Source organism: Cucumis melo, chromosome 12 (assembly GCF_025177605.1).
Source record: "Cucumis melo cultivar AY chromosome 12, USDA_Cmelo_AY_1.0, whole genome shotgun sequence".
In the NCBI taxonomy this organism is placed as follows: Eukaryota; Viridiplantae; Streptophyta; class Magnoliopsida; order Cucurbitales; family Cucurbitaceae; genus Cucumis; species Cucumis melo.
The window spans coordinates 15,551,926-15,572,634 of NC_066868.1; the positions used below are offsets into that span (position 1 = coordinate 15,551,926).

Here is a 20,709-nt window from a genome sequence, read left to right on the forward strand (position 1 = left end):
CTTAAATTCAATTCAATTTGGAACACAAAAAACATAAAAAGAAAATGTTTAGATTAATGTAAATATATCTCTTTAATCACGTTAAAGAATGATATACTCATAGCTATGCATTGGATTTTTATCTTAAACATCAAATATCTTATTTGTCCTCTAGTGTTAAAGGCATGAGCATCAATAAAATGGTTTTTACTTTTAAGATGTTAGGGAATACAGGGTTGGTGACTCAAATAATAATAACACGTATCTGTTTTTAAAATATTCTTTCATCCATTGTACTCATAGGTTAGAATATAAATTTATTATTTTCTTTTATTTACGTATATCAAAAATTAGAAAATATGAGTTCTAGTAAAAGAGTATCGCTATCAAAATTCATAAGTTTGAAAACCCCCATAAGTACTTCGTTATTCTTTTCCTTTCCTACAATTACAAAATAACACTTCTCCCAGTATCAAAATATTAATTAAATAAATAACACTTTTCCACTCAAAAAAACAGTTAACCCAAAGTCTTCATTATAAATAATACCTTTGTTCCAAATTCAGCTTCCAATCAATAAACAATAAACTTAACGATGAAATCTAAAAGAGTTTTCTCATTTTTTTTAATTTAAAAAATTGTTGGCTTTACTTATTATTAATTAAAGAATGCTTAATTTTTATAAATATAACCAAACACCCAAATATTTATGGTCTTGTAACAAAATTAAAAATTCTATGATATTTTCATAAATTTTAGGTTTGTCTTTGAATATTACGAACGGTTTTTCACGTTCTTTTTCGTCTTCTTCTTCGCAATTTATTTCTCTCCTCTTCATATTATTAATTTCTTCTTATTATTGATTTATTCATATTATTACTTCTTCTACATTTTCCACTTGTTCTTATTCATGATTTCTTCATTTCCTTTTCTTTAATTTCCTCCTTTGATTTTTCACTTCTTTCTTTTTTCGCTTCTTCAAATTCCCACTTGGTAAATGATATTTGTCATTTCTCATATATTTCCTCTTCCAAACTTAAACGATCTTGAACAAAAATCGTTTAGATCTTGGTACACGATCATGTACGAAATCTAAACGATATTGGTTCAATATCGTTTACCAAATATAAAAGATCTTGGTACACGATCGTGAACAATATTGTTTAGATTTTATACACGATCGTTTAGCTTTTGGTACACAATCGTGTACCAATATTTAAATGATCTTTGTTCATGATCGTGTAGAAGAACTACATACGCTCATGTGGTCCGTGTTGATACTACCTACACAATCATGTATCATTGCATACGTGATCATGTATCATGATTGTTTAGAAGAAGAATTACACGTGCGAGTGTGGTCAATTAATCGCATGTTGACTAGGGCATTTTTGGTATTTCTCATTATGGGTCTGTGAACTTTTTCTGTTTTCAAAATTGTTCTATACAGTGAGAAAATTCTGCCAGTTTGTTATAATTTTGAAAAAAAAACCCTTAAAGAAATCCAAATTAAATTACTTGAAAGCTCAAAAGTTTGCTAACTTGTAAATCCTTTACGCAAATAAAGAAACTTTCTTCCACCATTTTCACCATAAAATGTCACACCCCTCTAGATTTACCTTCACAAACGTGAAAGAAGATGTGACCTAAGCAAGAGGAATGCCAACATCCGGAGTTGGGGTGGTATTCAACACATAGAAGAACTTAATAACACATACCTTTTTTTGAGTTTCCCCTTGCAAACCCAAGTGAGGACGCAACCCTAAGCGAAATTAACATCCGGAAAATGATCATGAAAACCAACAACGTCTAGTAAAACTTAAACTTATTATGTGATACCACAATGAATATATATATATATATATATATATATATATATATATATATATATATATATATATATATATATATATAAAGGTAGACTTAGCATGCGTTATAACGTAGATCATAATGGGTAACACAACAAGAATCATGATGGACCAACACTTAACTTTATTGAAGATAATATCATTACAACGTGAACATGTTCATGACAAACTTATATAAGGCATTGCGACACAAAAGCTTAAGGAAACTGTGCGACAACTATAAGGATTTAAGGATGCGATACGGCAGAGGCAACAACAGTTCCATAGAATGCATGACAAACTCATTGCCACATAGGGGAGAAAACATAAGCTAAATGCTTAATGAGTGTCATATTTTGGTAAATACTTTAAGAATACAATGTCCTCATAGAGTTCAGAAAAAAATTTCTTCCTTAGACACTCATTTTGTCATACCCCGCCCCGCGAGCAATGCGGGACACAGTATGACTGAGCATTTCTGATGCGTTAAACGCCAAACGCTCAACTTGAAGTCCTTAAGTTTTGCTTAAATCGCCTAATTATTTTATACGCCTAGACAGAAATTTATACTCTAGGCGATATAAACAACTTAACACTAAAAAAATAAGATGAAACACTCTTTTATTAACCTTTAACCATGAGTTCTACAACACTTTACAAAGTACAGGAAAACAATGCTAAAACTTAAACTAAACATTTGGTCTTCTCTTCTCACCTAGTAGCTTCTCAACATTTCCTTACTTTGGCCTAACACCTAATCACCTGAGGAGTGAAAACTTAAAACATAAGTTAAAAGGCTTAGTGATGAAGTTTTAACACTAGTAGAAATTTGGATTTTAACAACTCAAAATTTGTGTCATAAAGACTTTCGACGACACAATTTTCGCGTCATTGAAGCTACTGTCAAGAAAGGTTATTTAACAACACTTTGAAAAACATGTTAGTAAATATGCTTAAATGACATCAAAATTTTGTCATTAATACCTATACCTTGATGCAATAAATATGTCACCATTATCTATAACTCGACAACAATATATTGTCATCAATACCCTTACATTGACGTTTTACATGTGTCATCATTACTTATACCTTGACACAAATATATTGTCATTAATACCCTTATATTGACGCTTTAAATATGTCATCATTATCTATCACTCGACACAAATATATTGTCATTAATATCCTTACATTGATGCTTTAAACGTGTCACCATTATCTATACCTTGACACGAACATATTATCATTAATACCTTACATTGACACTTTAAATGCGTTACCGTAATCTATCACTCGACACGAATATATTATCATGTTTAAATGTTTTGTTACACATAATTGTTGTCAAGAAATGCAATTTGACGATACTGTTTCTGTTTAATAAAGTGTCAACACTTGTTTATGTCGTCGTTATTTTTCAATTCGCAACACCTATTTTTTAGTCACATAAAAAAATTAAATATATGATTCAATAGTACCCACATATGTTTAGAAAGATTTTTATATTGATAATAAAAAATATAAATTACATTGTTGGTAAAGGTTTTACAATCATCTAAAAGATAAAATAACTAGAATATTACATGTATATGTGACCTAATCTAATCAAACTGATGCATAAATAGACTTAATCGATACCATGCTCCACGGATTCTTCAACTACATGTATATTTGAAGAAAATGAACCTTAGTCAACATTCAATGCGGAAAAAGCATAAGCATAAACGTTAAGTACATGTCTAATAGATTTCACTTTCTTAATAAGTAAACAAATGAACTTTTCAAAATAAGCAAAGGTTCTTAACAAAGGACTCATAAGGGACGCAAAAGATAAATAAAAACATCGACTACGAATATAAGCATATATAGTATATAAGTGTTGCAAATGTAAGTTTTGATTTAATCTTTACAATCTCAACAATATTCTAGTTTGCATTAAGTTGAAACTTAAACTCCCCCACTCCCCTACCACTTCTAAAATCATTATTAAAATTGTTAAAATCACTTCGAAAAATGATTTTAATCGTTCAAAATTAATTTAATACTTAATCTTACATTTTTTAGTGGAATGCTCGTATCATCAAAATTAGTTCCAATGATTAAAAGCACATTTATAAAAGATTTGAGAATGAAAAGTAATTTTAACTATTTTATAATCACTCTCAGCCATGCCCAAAGAAAAAAGACACTAAAATACAGCAGTCAAAAGAAAGAACAAGAAAAGTGGAAGCCAGCTTCTTCTTTTTTTTTTGTTTACTCTTAACTTTGTTTTCGCCTACAACTTTTTATAATCCAATGAGTAAAACATATGTTAAAGTGTTAAAAACCGCAAATCATAAATATTTTCTTTGAGAAGTCCAATAAGCAATAGTACACCAAATTTTTAAAATTGATTTGTCTTGCCTACCTTTCACTCTATTGATAAATAGGCCACCACAAAACAATTTTGAAAACATTATTCAACCCAGGGTGGTTTGACAATCAATTTTGATTCTTGAATCATCATAATGTCAGGACAGAAGCCCACCGACTAAAATCTTTATAGTCGTACTCGCACTCCTACCTTTCATTCTAATTTGAAACTTCGTAATCCAAAAGATTTGATCAAGTAAAAACATGAACTAAGACTGTAGATCTTTTTTTATGGATAAGAATGTTCATGTAACATTTGAACAAGAATCCAAAAACCACTTACAATATTTTCCTTGGATAATGAAACATTTCATTGATAAATGAAAAAAGGGCAAACCCCAAATCACCTATAGGTGATTGCAATAGAGATTTCCAGTTGGTAACGAAGAAAAATAAGCTACAATGCTTAAAACAGTGCTTAACTTTGCACCAAGATAAAGCAACAAAAAAGAACCAATTCTAAAAACCTATCATACAAGAAAAAACGAGTCACTAAATACGCAACCATTTCTTTCACCCCAAAAACCAAGTCTTAGAATTAGATGTCAACTTACCTCCACCATATCTGAATCCTTGCTTGCTGATAATGCGATTATTTCAAAATGTTCATTTGTAAGAAAAAGTTGAGTAAATGAAGCAAACATTAGCGTCTTCAACAAGTTAATGAATTTTCATCACAAAAGGAATCGGGACTGTATTGCAAGATGACAAGAAAAATTCAAGTACAAGATTTTGATGAATGTTCGTTATTCTTCCATTTTCAAAGCAAAGTTACAGATGTAATACAAAAGTAGAAATTTGAGTGTGCCCCAACCCAAGCGAACACTGAAATTCCATCATCATTTTTATAGGGAAAAACAAGTTAATCTCGAATAAATTATGTGTTAATCATTTTTACTACTCGTGTATTACCTCCCTATAAATAGGCAAAATTTCAACACTAAACCAAGAAACATCACCAAAATTTATCCTTCGACTAACTCTACTATATACGATGCTTTAGAAATGTTAACAGCACTGTGATGTAACCATTACAAATCACATGAGAAGCAATTTTAATTACATATCCAATCAAAAAAAGCTAACTTTCAAAACACTTTCTAATAAGGTACAACAAGAATTTTACAAAATCTAACATATAATATAACTAACCAATTCAAACTAAAGACAACTCAAACAAATCCTCAAAACAAAATAAATAAACAAAGTGTATTGGGCTATTACAACCACCCAGCTCAATCCAATCCCTGAACTCAAGGGAAACTAACAAGATTTAAAACTAAAATAGGATTTCAACTCCCTATATGTTCTTAAACAAAGTATATTTTTAAGATAAGCCTAATAGTCAATCGTTTTTAAGCTCCCGCTTCAGCATTACCAAGGTTGTAGCACTCCCTATGAATCATTTTTTGATTTATGTTTTGAAGATGCCTGTGCAAATGATTGTACAAAGTGTAGATTCCTGTGTTTTTAATTGAAATTTTTAGTGTGGGGTTTCTACAATTTCTTGGACAATGATTTCTGTGTCCCTTTGTTTGGTATCTTCAATTTGGGATTAGGGTGTTGAAGCTATAGGCATAAATCTTGAATCCAGCTTCGTTTTAATTTATTGATTGGTGGTGAAAGTTGTTGACCAGGGGTGATGTTTTTCTTTTTCATTCTCTTTTGTGATCTCGGACTCATCAGTCACCTAAACCATATGCCACAAGTATTCACACTCTGCTGTCTCAAGGCCTCTTCTTAGTTTGAAATTTGCACCAGAGGTATTGGAGAAGTTTTACTTACTAATTGCAGACACCTTGCTCAAGTTCTTGTTCCCTCTATTTTCTCACCCTTTTTCCATCCCAACATATACTCAAAACCTGCCTCTCTCGTTCGCCCATAACTCGCAACAACAAGTAATCTGCTTCATGTTTATGATACAAAACCCTAATGAAATGCTATTCAGTAAACCACAATCAAACTCAACAGGAATTTTAAATTTACGAATTCCAACATTAGAATGCAGAAGTGAGAAAACAAACCTATTTCTTACTGTCGTAGAAGCAATTTGACGGCGTTGTAAGATTGTGGCATTCGACGGCAGCGGCTGGAGGAAGATTCCGACGGCATTGCGACATTCTGAATTTCGACAACAATGGCTGGAGGACTGCCTGAACGGCGGCGGCTGCAACAAGATTCCGACATGTTGCGATGTTTCGAAGTTCGAAAATGGTGACTGCAGGAACAACCAAACTGTGACGACTGGATTTTAACTTGGTTTATCTCTTGTCTCGACGGTGGCGGTGGGCGAAGGTGGCTGGATAATTGACTCAATACAGCTAAAGTTCGCTCGTCGTTGTAAGGTTGCGATCGAAGTTCGACAGCAAGGGTTTTAGTCCGTCTTCACTCTTCAGATTTAAGCGGATGGTGGGTTGCGTTTTTGCGAGAGAGGGGGGGGAAGTAAAATCGTATAATATTATTTTAATCATGAGAAAAAGGGAATTTAACCTTTCAAACAAATTTTAATGACACACAAATTATGTCGTTAATTAACGATCCATAATTTGTGTCAAGAAAAATTAAATAATGACGCAAAAAATATGTACTTAAAAATTTTGTTTTTTTTATTTTTAATGATCCGTTTTTTCCACTCCACCCCTCTTTCCTTGATCTCTTGTATCGAGAAAAGTATATACGACTAGGACGGAATTATCTCGCTGAATGATGACACAAATCTTTTGGACGAAGATGATGGCGGCCGATAATACAATAGGTAAGAGCGGGACGATTCCTTTAACAACGACACAAATCGTTTGTAGGGAAAGACATCGACCAGAAATCGTCTGCGAGAGATGGTATGACAAACTCGACGGCAGACGTCTGCGAGCGGTGGATGACAGAGGGAGAGGACGGCGACGATCGATTGGATTGTTCGAGAGAGACGTCGACAGAAAAGTTTCAATAGGGCGCAAAGAGCAATGATGGGGTAAATGAAAAGTTAGGGCTTTTTTTTACACTTTAAATTTGTGTCAAGAAAGAGAAAAAATGTTTTTTTAATTTGGATAACTTTTTAATGATATACAAATTATGTTGTTAATTAACGACACAAAATTTGTGTCAAAAAAATTAAATAACGACGCAAAAAATGTGTCATTAAAAATTCCGCATTTGTTATTTTTAACGACACATTTTATTTCCACGCACCTTTTTTTTATTTTTAACGACACAATATTTTGATTACTAGTATCGTTAAAACCCAAATTTGCACTAGTGTAAGAAACCTTTTTGGAATAAATTTCAATATAAATACAACATTTCATATCACATAAAACACACATTAGTCTCAAACGATCATTTCACCAAGAACATGAATCATTCCCTATGCCAAGACTCATCATCTTGCATTTAGACTACCGTGATGTCCTTTTCATCAACAGTATCCAGGAATCAGGAATCCCGATTCCATTCTTGTTGCTCAGGCTACCTAACACAATACATATCTTTTATGCATTGGCCAACTTCATTCCATCATGCAGTCCTTTTCTACATGGTTACCTTTACTCCTTATTTGCACATACTAGTTAGCTCATCGATAAAAAGAAGACTAATGGTTTGTACACAATTTCATATTCACTTGAACACCATAAAACATGCCTTAAACATAGCATAAGCTTTCATTTGAAATCTCTTTGGAAAGACTTATATATAAATCATCATTTCAAATCAGTAAAACTTTAAAAGAAAGCTTACAAAATATAAAACACTTTAAAGAAAGGAATTACTCACAAAAAAACTTATTGACTTAAACCTAAATTGCTTCTACACTTTCTTTTCTCATGTAGTCTGTCAACAACAACTTAACTAGCTTTTTCTTTCCAAACTTTCAAAATCCTCTCTTCACTCTAATTTTTTCCTCTATTTATACTAACTCGAAATCAGATTAGTCATCCTTAAACTCTTAATAATTCGTCATCTCCTACTCTTAGTGGTGTGCACGTGGAAGCTTGATGTTTAACTTTACCATGCTTAGCTTAAACCTTTACATATGGTCCATTAAGTATCCTTATTAGGAAATTTTTTAAAATTTTCCTCACCTTCTCACCTAGTCTTCAGTTTAAAAGGACACTCTGCCCGCATTCTAAGCTTCCTCACCTTCTCTTTATCTTTGCAAAAAACCCTCAATGCCAAATTCTTATCGCCTAACTCAAGTCAAAATGCCTTCCTTTTAAACACTCAGTCAAATTTTTAGTCTTTTTTAGGTACGGGTCTCACATTTGGTAATTAGTCCTCTCTAAGCGTCACACGCCAAAACAGCATTAGCTTGCCCCATTCATTATTACAAAATGTTGAACGTACTTAACACTTAGGCTACTGGAGTAGGCAAACACACACCTCCAGCGCCCAAGAAGAGTCTCTTAGTTCAACACCCGTTGCTCTGTGAATTAACCTAAATGTGGAGAGACTCCCGCATCCGGCTACAATATATTAGCCTAGGTGTATACATACTCAACACCTACCATGCCTTTCACTCACATGTGCACATAGAGTTAGTTTAGATTCGGAAACAATTCTAATGGTTTGAAAACAACAAATCAAACAACTATTAAAAACAAACATTAAGTATAATAATTCAAACTTCTTTATAACTCATGACCATGGACAAACTTATCATGTAGTGCATATTCTAAATTAAAGAACTTTTCAAAACCTTTCCTTTATTTCAAAGAAAGATCATTCATTACACATAGTTTTAGGTTTCTCCTCAGCTTTAATTTTCTTCTCCTTTTATCAGCTTCTCATTGCTTAATCAGCTCTTAGAACACCCAATGCGTTTTAACTTTGTACATTCTTTTTAAATTTAATTTGTTTTCCTTCCCAAATTATGAAGACTTCTTAATCTCTCCAAATTCGGATGACGCCTACTTATCTTAAATTATCTCTAATTATGCCATATCAAAAAAACTCGCTTAACTCTCTAATTGCCACACGTCTCTCCCTTGCAGGCTGTAACTACATCATCCAAACCTTTGAATGCCTAGCAAGTTTGATGCCTGACTTCAATTTCATACAGTCTCATCCTTCATTGCCTAACGTTAGTTTTTATTGACTGCTCAAAATCAAAACACCTTTCCATTTAAAAAATATTCACAGACTCTAGATGCCTAACCCGACCTTGCCTCATTTCCTCTTCTTATAGCGCCTAATGCACTTTAAGTCTCAATCTTTGAAACACTTAACTACATCTACTATGCAGCATTCTTGACCATGGCGCCTCTTTTTACCAAGTGTGTTTGTCACATTAAACTCCTTCAACGCCTTAGCTATGGGTCCAACTACCTATATACTATCATGCAACCATTAGTCAAGTTAAACGCCTACTTCTTCATTTACCAGTTGAATACTAGACTCTTTTGAGTTTAACGTCCAACTTTCTGACGCATTTTTTTGTAGTTCAGCTAATGAAAGACTTCTTAAATTAAAATTTTACATAGATGATAAACTTCGAAAGAGTTGAAGAAATATCAAAGAGAGAAATAAAGGAAAAAGAAAAGAATGGTTCAACGAATAATCAATCTACATCTACTATGTAGTCACTATTATTCAATTCATAGCAGCACACAATCTCAGATATTACAAGGACTCTTAACGAGAGTCAAATGACACTTTAGGAAAAAATCACCCTACAAATTGTTCAAGATGAACAATCCTTCATACAGAGAATTAAACATTATTAAGGCCTAACTCTCACTCAGTATTCCTACCCTTCTGTTCTCTCAATCGCTCTACCTTTCTTCCTTCAACATCAGAGTTTAAATAGCCAAATAGAGGCTCGAAAAAAATGTGGTAATCTAATTTTAACATGCAATTCAACTGAGTGATGCTAATCAACTTTCTTAGCTATAACTTCCATGTGATAAACTCCATCCTCTGTACCAGCTTGTCACCAACTTGGGTAACTCAACTGAGAAAGATAGATCATTAGAGAGTAAACAAAATAACTGGGCTATCAATTTTAACAAATCTCCACCTTCATAGCTCAATAGTCAATCAACTGCTCCTTATACAAATAACAGTGACTAGTAACAATACTTCCTTAAACAGGACCAATCTTAAGAGTTTTTAAATAACTCTTAAATTTTGATAACGGTAGAACCTTAGTAAAAGCCTCAGCTGCATTATCATCAGTGCTGATCATTTCAAGAAAAAGAAAATTCCCAACTCATAATATCCCTGAAAAATGATATTAAAAATTGATATGCTTTTGTTCGGTCATGAAATATTTGATTATTGGATAGAAAGACTATACTCTGACTATCACAATACAGTGTCACAGTGCTACCGTTTCCACAAGTTCATTGGTCAATTCTTTAAGTCGGATAACTTCCTTATGATCGAGCCCCAGCAGCAGCAATGTATTTTAAATGATCAATTGTGGATAAAGAAACAACATATTGTAAAGATGTCCTCCAACTAACTAAAATATCAAAATAAGAGAACATAAAATCAGATGGTGATCTTATCTTGTCACAGTCAACAACATAGTCAACATCTATAAAACCGTGTAGATGACTTTCTATGTCTTTAGATTGTGTGTCAAACCATGTGATAGGATGGATTTTACACAGTGAAAATTCCATTTTATAGCTCTCTAGTGTTCCTTTCCAAGATTAACAATAAATCTGCTAACAACACTCATGGCATGTGCTAAATCTTGCCCTAGTACACACATCAAATACATTAGACTATCAACAACATTTGCATAAGGAGTTCCAGCCATTTCATTCAACTTTTAATCAGTTTGAGGAGACATTTTAGCTAATAGTTTAAAATGCTTTGCAAGAGGGGTAGAAACCGATTTGCAATTAAACATGTTATCAAACTTAGATAACATTTTTTATGAATATGATTCCTGGGGTAATTTCAAACTACCTCAGTTTCTATCTCTAATAATACCAATCCCCAAGGTCTGCTTACTTAAATGAAGGGGGCAATTTCTTTTAATGATATAAATGAAAGTTTAAATATTCAACGAGAAGAAGATAGAAGGGAGAAAAACAAAGAAACTAGAGAAGTGATAGGACATAGGCTGATTGAGTAAGGGATTGAAAGAAAATTGAATAGGTGATGTGGCGTGTTGTATTTTTTTTGTCCTAAATCTCGTGATTTGTGAATATTAAAATAATCTATTAGAAATTTGTTTTTTATAAAACTCAAAATCCAATAAACAAGGTTCCTTCACTATAGTACGAGTACTCGAGAACTTGAAAAAATAAGAGTTATTCACAACGAAATAATTTAACATAACCTTTTTTTCAAATTAAATTTAGAAATTAAAAAACTCATACATAGGCAAATATAGAATAAGAAATTTATTCTAAACTAATTATTAATATGCTAAGCATGCTTTTAAAAAAATATATAGAAAAAAACTTGCTTTCAATATTGTCTTTGAATCTACAATGTTCTCATTCCCAAGTTTGGAGTCAACACCACCACTTAGACACCATTCTATCCTTTTTGATGATTTACGTTGAAGGCTTGTGGGAACAATTGAATTGGATTCAGAGATTTTTTTTTTCTTTTCCTTCTAAGAGATTATGCAAAACTTTGTTCTTCTAAAATCTCACACAGAGGGTGATGCATTACGAACTTCCCTCTTTTTCAAGATGAAGAAAATGAGGAGAGGCATCGAGATTTGTTGGAAGAATCCCACGTTTGCTTAATAAATCTCACCTAAGGAAATTATTAATTTAGTTTAATTTAAATTAAATTGAGTTAAATTAATGAAAATTTTTCATAAATATAACAAATCGGTAAAATATTTACTGCACGCGTAACAAAATGAAAAAGTCCATGAAGGTGGTCATTTTTTTAAATACTTCAAGTTTGTCCTTCATTTTCGTCTTTCTTCCATTTCTCCTCTGTGATTTTTTTCTTCCCATCTGTCCTTCTTCTCTTCCTCTTCTTTTTTTTCGAACTGTTATTTTGTTCAATATCGTGTATTAAATATAAAAAATCTATTTTTTTTTATTTTTTTTTAACTTTTATTTGGTTGTTCAAGATCGTATATTAAATATAAAAGATATTGAATAAAACGTCGTTTAGATTTGGATAGCCGAAACAAACAATCGTGTACGAAAAAAATAAACGATCGTATAGCCAAATCTAAACGATCGTGTAGCCAAATCTAAATGACTGAGTACCAAAGAATCTTGAAAAAAACCGTTTAGATTTGGCTATCAAAATCTAAACGATCATGTACCAAATTTAAACGATTGTATAACCAAATTATCAAATATAAACGATCGTGAACCAAACACAATAGCCAAATTTAAATGATCGTGTACCAAATATATTATGCATGTTGTTGACGGCATGGTTGACGGAACATTTTAGGTATTTTCTATTGTGGCCCTGTGAGCTTTTTCTGTTTTCGAAATTGTTTTATACAGTGTAAATATTCTGTCACTTTGCTATAGTTTTGAAAAGACCCCTAAATTAATATTAAATTAGTAGTTAAATAAAACATATTTAATTAATAATTTAAATCATATTTAATTAATATCTCTTACATAAACTATAGTTTTAATTTATTTAATTTAATTAAATCAAATTTAATTAAATAGAATTAAACCAAACCTCAATTAAACATTGGTATTTAATTTAATCCAAATTTATATCATATTAATATATAAAATTCTCTCAAAATTTATAATTTTATCGTGTATCATATACACATTAAATTTTAACTTATAGTTTTAATATGAATCTAATTCACATTAAACCAACATTTGAACTCATTCAAATATTTTATTCTATTATTGATTAATTTTGAATTGTATCCAAAATTAAATTTATATAATGAAATTTAATTAAAAATATAAACTTGATATTATAATATATCACCCTACATTATATAATTTTTCTAAATCAATTTGAACATTTCAACTTACATTCAATATTTATTAATTAATCTTATTACCTTTTACGAGTTAGGAAGGAAACCTATATAATGGACTACAAATTATAAGCTACAACAATATGAGATTAATTAGCTAAACTCATTAACCACTAGAAGTGTTTAAATAACCTGACAACCTGAACAACCTGGACTATCCAACCCAATTGTAAGGGTTAGGTTGGGTTGGGTTGAATTTTTTGTGTTTTTTCGAGTTGGGTTGGATTCGGGTTACATTTTAAAAAATCTGGGTTGACCCAACCCAACCCGAATTTCTAATATTATTAAAATATATATTACAACTTATTAATATTATATAATTCATACATATTATTATGAAGTTTCTTAATGTTAAAATTTGTAATAGATATATTGAATTTTAAAATTAACATTTGAGTTTCACTTAAGTTTTATGAAATTTTAATTATTAAAATGTGTTGTAGACAAATTTAAGTATTTTAAATTAATAAATAAAATACTTAAAAAAAAAAAGAAAGAAAATAAATAAATAACTCGACAACCCAACCCAAATTTTGAGGGTTGGGTTGGGTTGAAGATCTTATTTGGGTTATTTGGGTTGTCAATTTGACCAACTTGAAAATTTGGGTTGGTCTAAAAAACCTTCCCAACCCAACCCATTTACACTCTTATTAACCACGTTAATCAATATTTGTTAATTGTGTGTACACTCCACTAAAGATTCACAACTGAGCTCTTCTAATTTTAGATATATTTCTATGTCTTCAGATATAGACCAATAATAGTAAGTTAGTCATTCACAAGTATCTGTAACACTAGATGTAACTCTATTAACTAGTTAGGTTTCTATTTCATTAGGATGACCTAGGTAACTTAGTGTTAATTTTAAGTGTATTATGAACTCCTGTTTACGACGAATTGTCCTTTAATTTGTATAGGTGAGAGTGGTCAGATTGCTGACTTAATATACTTTTCATTTTGAAAGCAAGGCCGAGTAAAAAGATGGGAATATAATCACACAAAATAGAATTCACTTTTTCTCGACTTTAGGGTAAGTAGATGAGTGTTCTCTTAAATGATGTCTCTGAGACTTGAACAAAGGGTCCTACCCTCTCTATGACACGAGAGGATATTTTTTTTATTAGTTGGACCATAAACAGGTTGTTTATTAGATGAGCACTGATATTTAAGGACTAGAAGTAACCTAGGGATAAAACGGTAATTTGACCCAGCTGGTGTTACGAACACTTGTGAAGGACTAACTTATTGTTATTGGTCTATATCCGTGGATACTGAAATATATCTATAGTGAGAAGAGTTTAGCTGTGAGTTTTTAATGGAGTGTACAAATAGTTAACGAATATTGATTAATGCGATTAATGAGTTTAAACAATTAGTCTCATATCGTTGTAGCTTTTGATCTGTAAGTCCACTAGGTCGCCTTCCTAGCTCGTAAAAGATAATGAAGTTTATATATATTAGTTGTAATTTGAAATGTTCAAATCTACTTTGGGAATTCATATAATGTATGGTGATACATTGTAATATAAAGTTTATATTTTAATTAAATTTTGTTATATAAATTTAATTTTGAATATGATTCAAAATTAATTTATGAGAGAATAAAATATTTGAATGAATTGATCAAATATTAATTTAATGTGAATTATTAATTTAATGTGAATTATATTCATATTAAAACTATAGATTAAAATTTAATGTGTATTTGATACACATTAAAACTATAGGTTATGAGAGAAATTTATATTCGAATATGATTCCAATTTTGATTAAATTAAAGGGAAACTTACATACATGTGTAACAAAATACCAAACTATTTATGACCCGTGTAACAAAGCTATAAAGTTAGTCATTTTTTAAATATTATAGATTTGCCCTTCCATCTTTCTTCTTTTCTTCGCGATGAAATAATTTCTTCTACGATTTCTTTCATCGTCTTTCTTTTTTTTTTTTTCTCTTCCTTTTTCTGCGATTTCTTTCCATCATCTTTCTTATTTTTCAATTGTTTTTTTATGTCATTAAATTTTTCCATCGTCTTTCTTCTTTTCCTCTTTTTTTTCGCTGCAATTTCTTCGTTTCCTGTTCTTTTTTTTTTTTTACATAGTTTAAATTTGGATAGCCAAATCTAAATGATCGTGTACAAAAAAATAGCAAATTCTAAAAAATCGTGTATAAAAAATCTTGAAAAAAATCATGTAAATTAGAGTAGCCAAATGTAAACGATCGTGTATAAAAAAAAATAAATCATCGGTAGACAAATCTAAACAATCGTGTACCAAAAGAATTAAAAAAATCGTTTAGCCAAATCTAAACGATCGTGTAGATAAATCTAAACGATCGTATAAAAAAAATAAACGATCGTATAGCAAAATAATTTAAAAAATCGTTTTGCCAAATCTAAACGATCGTGTACCAAGTTTTGAAAAAAATTCGTTTATATTTGGGTCCCCAAACTAACTGATCAAATCTAAACGATCGTGTAACAAAATTAAACGATAGAATTGAAAAAATAAATTGTAGTAATATCTAAATGATCGTGTACCAAACAATAGCCAAATCTAAACGATCGCAAATATATTACGCGCGCGTTATTGACAATGTATTTGATGAGGCATTTTTTGTATTTTACATAGTGGGTCTCTAGGCTTCTTCTGTTTTCAGAATTGTTCTATAAATATTTTACCGCTTTTTTATATTTTTGAAAAGACCCCTATTTAATTTAGAAATTAATAAATTGAAGAAATTAATAGATTAGCTTAAAATGATTTAATTAAATTAAAACTATAGTGAGAGATATTCGTTTAAATATGATTTAAATTTTATATTGACTAAATATGATTTAATTAATTATTAATTTAATTAATTAATTTAATACTAATTTAATATTAGGTAAATTTCATAAATATAATAAATCGGTAAAATATTTATGGCCCGTGTAACAAAACCCATAAAATTAGTCATTTTTTAAATATTCCAGGTTTGCCCTTTCGTCCTTATTCCCCATTCGTCTGTTCCATCGTCTTTCTTCTTTTCTTTTGTTTTTCTTTCTTCCCGTTTTAGTCTGTTCCATCATCTTTCATTATTTTCCTTTTTTCTTGGTTCAAGATCGTGTATCAAATATAAAAAATATTTTTTTGTCAAACTTTTATTTGATTGTTCAAGATCGTGTACTGAATATAAAAGACTGGAAAAAAAACGTCAAATCTAAACGATCGTGTACAAAAAGTAGCCAAATCTAAGCGATCATGTACAAAAAAATTCTTAGAAAAATCGTTTGTATTGGGGTAACCAAATCTAAATGATCGTGTACAAAAAAAAAAAAATAAACGATCGTATAGACAAATCTAAATGATCGTGTACCAAAAGAATCTTACAAAGAATCGTTTAGCCAATCTAAACGATCGTGTACATCGTGTAGAGAATTTAAAAAATAAATCGTTTAGATTTGGTAAATCAAATCTAAACGATCTTGTACAGACAATTTAAAAAATAAATTATTTAGATTTGAATATCTAAATCTAAACGATCGTGTACCAAACATATTACGCGCATTATTGACGGCGTGGTTGACGAGACATTTTTTGTATTTTCCATGGTAGGCCCGTGAGCTTTTTCCATTTTCAAAATTGTTCTATACAGTGTAAATATTTTGACGCTTTGTTATATTTTTGAAAAGACCCCTTAATATTAATTTAATTCAAATTAAATTAATAGGAAACATGGGTGGTTCTCTCATGTATCCCAAAATCTCTAACTCCCTCTTCTTCTTGGAGGTATTGGTATGACATAATACATAGAGGTACTTTTGAATATTTTATGTATTAGGAAAAGTTTCATTCTCTCTAAAAAAAATTATCACTTCAATTTTGGTTCCCACAAATCAAGAACTTCTCAAAGATTAGGGGAGATTTTCAAGTGGTGGTGTCTAAAAATTGACGTTTGGCAGATATAGAGACTTCCACGTACGTAGTGTTATTCTCCGTAAATTCTATTTGTTTCCCTAAAAGCATGCTTGGCCTTTAGGTTATAGAAAATTAGTTTCTGTATGTTTTCCAATGTAATGGTATTTTTAATTTTCCAATTAAACTGAGTTTCGAGTTCTGTTAAATTATTTCGCTACGTAGGGCTTTTATCCCTTCAACTAGTGTAAGATACGAGCTTTATCTCTATACTACTGACCCTTTAAGTTGTATCTCAAACATTGATCTCTGTATATCTCTACATATAGTTCAAGACTCATCAAACAACTTAATTATGATGTTAGTTTATTGTATTTAGGTTATTAAGATAAAAATAGCAATTTATTAATAATAGTTAACGGATTACATTTACTATTTACGAGTTTTAGGAAATAAAACCCAACAAAACTTTACGTAGAAATATGAACTAGGATCAAGTTCGAGAAATAGTCTAAATGATCTAAATTATAGGAATAAGGTTGGATGTCTTCTTCTAGAGACATTATGGATGTAGCCCACTTTATAGTTAGTACAAGTGGAGTGATCTCAAGATAATCACGTAGACACATGTGAGTTGAGGCATCCTATGAAATGGGATTGTATAACAATAAAATAATAATTAATAATTTAATGGTATAATTGTATTTGATAATAATAATAATTAATAAAATAAATAAATGAAAAAAAAAGTAATTTTAGTGGGATTTTGAAACCCACCATGAACTTGAATTTGGAGAGTTGCAGTGAGTTAATAGTGGAAATTAAAAGTTGATGTAGCAATCCATGCAATGGTTGAATGTGATTTGCTTATATCATGGAACTTGCTTGTTGTGGTGAAATGATATTATTAGCATTAGGGCGGAAGGAACGTGTGCGCTTTCAGTCTGCTACTACGTGGGCCATCCTTCATTATTCTTTTCTTTTTCTATTCTAATTGCAATTTGGTACTCCTTCTTCCCTCTATTTAATACCATATTCATTCAACCCATCTTTCACATTTTTTTTTTTGTTTTCTCTTTCTTTTCTTTTACTCAAAAGCATATAAATATAAGATACTTACTATTTCATCTCAAATAAATGACTTGTAACCATTTAAACGTTTCTCACATTTACTTCCAATTTTGTTTGCAAACCCCAACAGCCAAAGATAAGGTAAGGTAAGCTTAGTTTCAATTATATATCTTTAAATTTTGATAATATTGTAACCATTCAATAAGTTTTAGGGTTAGAATTTTCATTGTTTGGGTGTTCAACTTCTACGAGTATCTCCTAGGTTTGAACACAATTTTTAACCTTTTTTTTACAAATTTAAGGGATTCATTTTTATAATTAATAGTTGTTTGAGAATGTAACTTTAACGAGTAATTTTTGCAACTTGTTTTACAATTTTTCATGATATTTATTATCTAATTCAATTATATTTTAGAGAATGAAATACCAATTGTTATTCGATTGTCAATTATAATTGACCATATGTATTGTGGAATTGTCATGTTTAATTAGTGTACTCTTTGATATTGATTATTATTATTTACTGTATACTAATTGCTAATTATATTGATTGTTGCCATATTTATTATCCAATTCACCAATATGGTATTGTTTGCTAATGATATCAATTCCTATTTGATCATTGTTTGATCAGCATTTGATATTATTTCTTATAATATTGATTGTAATTTGATACTGATTAGTGTTATCAGAATTTTAAGTGATTGACAACTTATTTATATTTGGACATGATTCTATTTGTGAGTGCAAACACGAAAGTCTTTATGAGTCATAGTATTTAAGATGTCATCTATTTTTGTTAATTAATCAATAATTTTTTATTGTTATATGTAATTACCTTTTGATTGCTTTATTATTATTTGTCACGTAGTAGTTTATAACATTGTCATTTGATTCCCTTTTGTTTTGTTTTGTTTGTTCTTATTTTGTCAACATACTTTATGTGATTTCATCTTATTATTTTATATTATCTATCAATTAGTTAGTATTGTCATTTGATAGTCTTTTAACTACCATATAATTACAATCAAATCTATCTTTGTAATTAATAGTTTCTATTTTTATCGTCATTTGGTTCTATTTTTTGTTCAATTAGTTAATAGTTTCTGATAGTTCATTGATTGTCATCTAATGACAAAGTACTAATTAGTATACTTTAATTACGATGATTGTCATCTGATTAGTATTATTTTAATTTAGTACTTTATGATTGTTATCCAATTGAAATTTGATTGGTGTTAAATATATTTTAGGATTACTATAAACATTTTATTGAGTTATGTGATTCACTTATATACCTCTTGATATTCATTGGAAGTGGTTTTGATATCAAATATACTCAAAAGTTGTGACATACTAAATCAAATTGCTTTATAATACACTAGTATACTTAAAAAAGTACTAAAACAATGCACTAATATATTTATTTATTTTGATAAGGTGTACGAGATAAACTTAGCATGGACTAAAAGATGAAAATGAAATTGGTGAAAAAAATTGAAATTTTGTTTAGGTTTGTTTAAAGATAGAATCGTTGAAATTTATGTTATAAATCTCGTAGTTTGTAATTTAAAACTATATTCTATTCAATAAAATTGTTATTGAGAAATTATTAGTGAAATTGAATACTATAATCTTGAATCCAATAAACTAAGGTCTAAAAGCTATCTTTAGTAAACTTGAACTTCATGTAGAAACATAAACGTGGATCAAGTTCGAGTGTATAATCTAAACGGTCTGTAGTATATGTATAAGGTTAAGTGCTTTATTCTGGGGACACTATGGACGCAGTTCGCTTTGTAGTTAGTACAAACGAAGTGATCCTGAATCTTTAATGCAGAGACATGAAAGTGGGGGCATCTTATGTAAAGAGTTTATGAGACTTAACCATGAAATATAGTCACTTTTACGTTATAACATCGTTTACGGTATAAAACTGACTATTTTGTTTATTGATAACCTAGGTAACTTAATCTTAATCTTAATCTTAATCTTGAACTAACTATAAATTTCTATTCACACCGGATTATTCTTAGGTCTGCATAGGTGAGAGTAGCTCATCAGCGTTGGCTCAATAAGCCTTCCATTTTAGGGGTAAGACCAAATGGATAATTGGAGACATAGTATGCAAGACGTAATTCACTTCTGTCAATTATAGAATTACTAAATAGGTTGTTCCCTTAAAGATTGAATGTAAATCTTGAACAAAGGGTCTTACCTTCTCATTGGTCTAAGAGAGATTCTATTTATAGGTTGAACTTAAACAAAATGTTCAATAGTGAATCAGTGAGACTTAAGGAGCAAGATGTAATTTTGGAGGTATAATGGTATTTTGACCCAACCATGATTATGAAACTTGTAAAGGATTAACTTACCAATCATGGTTATATCACATGGACACAAATATATCTATAGGAAGGAGATTGCAACTACGGACAATAGTGGAATGACTCTTTAGTTAACGAATGTTGATTAACTGGTCTAAAAGAATTTAACTAGTTAATCTCGGATCGTTGGAGGCCATGATCTATAGGTCCATTTGGTTCCTCGCTAGCT

The 20,709-nt window shown here is 30.3% G+C and overlaps 1 long non-coding RNA gene across 1 annotated transcript; it reads right to left on the minus strand.

Annotated features, from left to right (window-relative positions):
* Positions 1-4,528: 4,528 nt before the first annotated feature.
* Positions 4,529-6,678, minus strand: LOC107992063 (uncharacterized). Its single transcript, XR_007815831.1, has 2 exons — positions 6,266-6,678; positions 4,529-6,170 (listed from the first exon to the last, which is right to left on the minus strand). It is a non-coding gene; the product is annotated as an uncharacterized LOC107992063 (long non-coding RNA).
* Positions 6,679-20,709: the final 14,031 nt, after the last annotated feature.